The 3,803-nt window shown below is 33.8% G+C and overlaps 1 long non-coding RNA gene across 2 annotated transcripts; it reads right to left on the bottom strand.

Moving 5' to 3' along the window:
- Positions 1–999: 999 nt before the first annotated feature.
- On the bottom strand, positions 1,000–2,675 carry LOC106306998. 2 transcript variants are annotated; one of them, XR_001263243.1, is made up of 4 exons: positions 2,317–2,675; positions 2,200–2,240; positions 1,740–2,116; positions 1,000–1,382 (listed from the first exon to the last, which is right to left on the bottom strand). It is a non-coding gene; the product is annotated as an uncharacterized LOC106306998 (long non-coding RNA). The 2 variants fall into 2 exon arrangements; XR_001263242.1 differs by having other exon boundaries at positions 1,819–2,116; positions 2,317–2,673.
- Between the last annotated feature and the right edge of the window lie 1,128 nt (positions 2,676–3,803).

Raw genomic sequence — 3,803 nt, 5'->3', positions numbered from 1 at the left:
CCGTAGTTATACTTAAATAGTGTTTACTATACACAGGAATAAACACACTTAGGTAAATTTAAAAGTTTTCAAAAAAACATTTATGCATTCCAAAATCTAACTCTAAGTACACATACAATACTACAACATATGTTGGCAAAACCTAAACCAAAGAATATCATGACTCACTACTTTCACTCATCTATGTTGAAAATAATTAACTTTTGTTATATCTTAATTTATATCTCTTAAAACATATGTTAATTACATGATTTCAATTTTTCACTTATCAAAATATTTTTTACAAAAATTTTAAATTATTTCTAAGTAGAACTAATCCAGACGACTTACGGGGTTAGAAACGTAAAAAAATTTCGGTTTTTTTGTTTGTTCACAAGGGGTTGGTTGTAATTTCAATAGCCTTTTAAGTTACTTTTGCATTTGATTCAAGTTTGGGTTTACTTTTGTGTTTGAAATCAAGTTGTGAGTCATATTTGGCAATTTTCTCAAGTCCAATACCAATTATCTCTCTATTAATTTATAGTTGTTATAAAACTTATTTAAACTTTAAATAATTTGATATCATAATTTAAAATTATAAATATAAATATAAATTTAGTATTTGAATTTTTGGATTTGTGATTGATTAAAATATTTAAATAATAAAATTTAAATGAGAATATTTATTTTATTTTGTATTTTGTTATTTATTACTTGGTGATTTGACTTTATTTTGCAAATTTATAATTTGAAATATTATGTATAATTTGGAGTGATATATTTATCTTATAGGAATTATAATCTATTTAAAATTTAAAATTTGATGTTTTATGATATATGTTAATATGAGGCAAGTGATTTAGGGTTAAGGGTTAAGATTTATAATTAATTTTATATTTTGAGTTTTAGAATATAATGGAGTTTAAGTGTAAAATTTATATTATAAATTTGAAAATTTTAGATTTATGACTCTGTATGTAAGGTTTAAGTTTGGAGTTTAGGGTATTAAATTTAGGTTGTAACATAATCTTGCTCATTACTCATTAGAAACCAGAAGTGCTCCAACATATAAAAACTACAAATGCCATAATAATATCAATGGCAATCGGACTTCCCCTGCATCTCCAAGGCAACCACTACATTCACTAACTACCATCCAAAATATACATAAGGCCAAAATAATTCATAAGTTAACAAATATACCAACATATATAAAGACTAATAACTTCCTTAATATTTCCCAAGCTGGACTCAATCGTACCCATACGCTCAGTCTCTTGTGAGCAAGTGATTTTGATTTCAAGCTTTGCTTCAAAGTCTTTCAAAAAGTTAAGCATCACTTCTGGTTGGTAATTGATGGCCAGAACCACTTCATCAACTCCAACTGCTTTAAGCTCATCTGTCTATAAGAACACATGCTTGGTTAAAAACTGAGACAAAAACAATAACAACTAGCGGAACCTAGTTTGGAACAGAAGAATGATCATTAAGTTAACTTTAGCTAAGAATGAGAGGCTTCATCTTGATCAAACTAAACTTCTTTTTTCTTCCTGTGATTGCCAAAGTCAGACTTAAAATTGTAACATAGAGCATAGAGATGGTAACAAAAACAGGGAAAAAAGTATAACTTTAGCCAAGAACAAGGCAAAAAGACAAACTTTAGCCAAGAACAGAGCAAAGGCAGAGACTTTTAACTACCTAGCAGAATTGAAAACTAAGAAAGAAGGGAACAACATTGCAACATCAGCGAAGGTTCTTACACTGGACGCAAAAGTTGCAGGAAGCAATGCAGTTGAACAAAAAAGAAAAGTTGGAGTCTTTATCTATCGAATCACTCACAAGCTTAACTGTGACCTCTTCTTTGAACATCAGTTCCTGGAGTCTCAGTCTTACTCATCAAAACTGAAAGTAGAGAATTTTACGCCTATTCTGAAATACCTCATTGACGACCTAGTCACACAAACACAATTGTGCATGCACATGAATGAAATATAGAAGAGCGGAGAGAAACGAACAGAGGTAAATCTACATCAAACCTTCAATGGCGTCACGGGGAGTCTGGAAACCCAAACCAATGTTCTTCCAGAAACGGTTTCCACCTCTAACATGTTTCTTTCCTTTCCCAGATATCTTCTAGCTGAAACACACACATAATCGTCATTAGAAGGACCAATTCGTAAAGCAAAATGATAAAGCTTCATTCTTTTTTCTTCTTCTTACCTTAAGACGACCTTGGGTTGCTTAAGAAAAGCTGTCTCAGCCTGCAAGAGAGAGAAGAGGATGAGAATATTTGTAAGAAGTATATAAACAAAGAGACAGAGAAAGAAGAAACAGAACCTGTTCAGCCATGGCTACTGGTGCATTCGTCTCTCTTTATCGAATCAGAGGCGTTGGGATCTGAGGAGACGCACGAAGGAGTGAAATTGAGGGGTTTGCGAGGTCTTGCGGAGATGATTATGAGACGTAATCGTCGTTCAAGGAGAGATCGTGGTTTAGGGTTTGGTGGAGACGATGATGATTGATATACAGAGTGCAAAATGGAGGAGTTTGGGAACGACGAGATCCCATCCTTATGTGGTTTCTTCGATTGGGATGAATAAGATGAAAAAAAAAAACCAAACTGAAGTAGAAGATGGAGGATGAACAGAGAGATTGAAGTAAACAACGAAGAAGAAGACAAAGAAAATGAATTAATTATTTTTTTCTTTTTTGAAAGAATACCATTACTTAGGCAAAAAATTTTATCAAAATGAAATATTTAGGTGCCAGAATGAAAATTTGCCAAGTGTTTTCGCCTCCAAAATGACATTCTAGCTATACAGAATAGTGATTTTTCGGTTTTTGCTTAATGAAAATCTTCCGTAGCACGATTTTAATGCTACGATAGAGTTGTGCTCTGATTTTTTACACTTTTAGTAACAGTTAGTGAATTCGTGCTACCGCGAACTGCTGCCAATACCCATATTTTTTGTAGTATAAACATATTACAACTACACTGTTAACTTGATAGTAAAAAGATCCAATTTTAGTGTATCATCGATCAACACTGGTCAATAGATGAACCTAGAAAGCGAGAGCCTAGTGGTTCGTTTATAAGTGTTGAGCTCTACAATATCATTCATGCAACTTGTTAGGCATCTATAGGATTATAATTCCGAATTTCTTGAATAAAAACCATAAGTCTAGATATTTCCTTTTAAGCACCAAAACTTCAACCAATCAATCGAGCAATTAGTTGCTCAAACAATTGCAACTTTACATTTAAATCATAAAACCACCTTACTTAACAAATCCAATTAGATTTATTAGGTTTCCTAGCTCCTTGTGGATTCGATCCCTAAGTTCTACAATTGAACCTTTTATTTGAGAGACTAAATTCACTCCTTATGGTAATTTGAGTGGTATCAAATTTGGCGCCGTTGCCGGGGAGATTTGATCACCTATTCGATCTAATTTTGTTAAGTTTCTGACATAAAATGTTTTCTTGGTTTTTCAGGTACATGTCCAGCAGTATCAGAAGCAACAAGGAAACTCAACTGATGTTCTCACCAGATCCTGCAAGTTTGGAGCGTTCAATCCGCAAAGAAGCACGTTCCTCATCGATCGACAGCAACACTTGTTCGCCGCTCGATTTCCGTCAATCACCGTTGACCCAGGCACTAGTCTCGTCGACCGATACTCGCTCACCACCATCGACCGAAGACACTCGTCTTCCGTCGACCAACATCGATCGATTCTTCAGTCCAAACATTGATCGATACTGAGCCGGAAGACATGGTTGCGACATTGATTCTTGTACGTGATGAGAGAGGAGACCTGCATGA

This window comes from Brassica oleracea, chromosome C7, assembly GCF_000695525.1.
Source record: "Brassica oleracea var. oleracea cultivar TO1000 chromosome C7, BOL, whole genome shotgun sequence".
Taxonomy (NCBI): Eukaryota; Viridiplantae; Streptophyta; class Magnoliopsida; order Brassicales; family Brassicaceae; genus Brassica; species Brassica oleracea.
The sequence above is the reverse complement of the archived record's forward strand: the minus strand, read 5'-3'. Positions and strand labels throughout refer to the sequence as shown.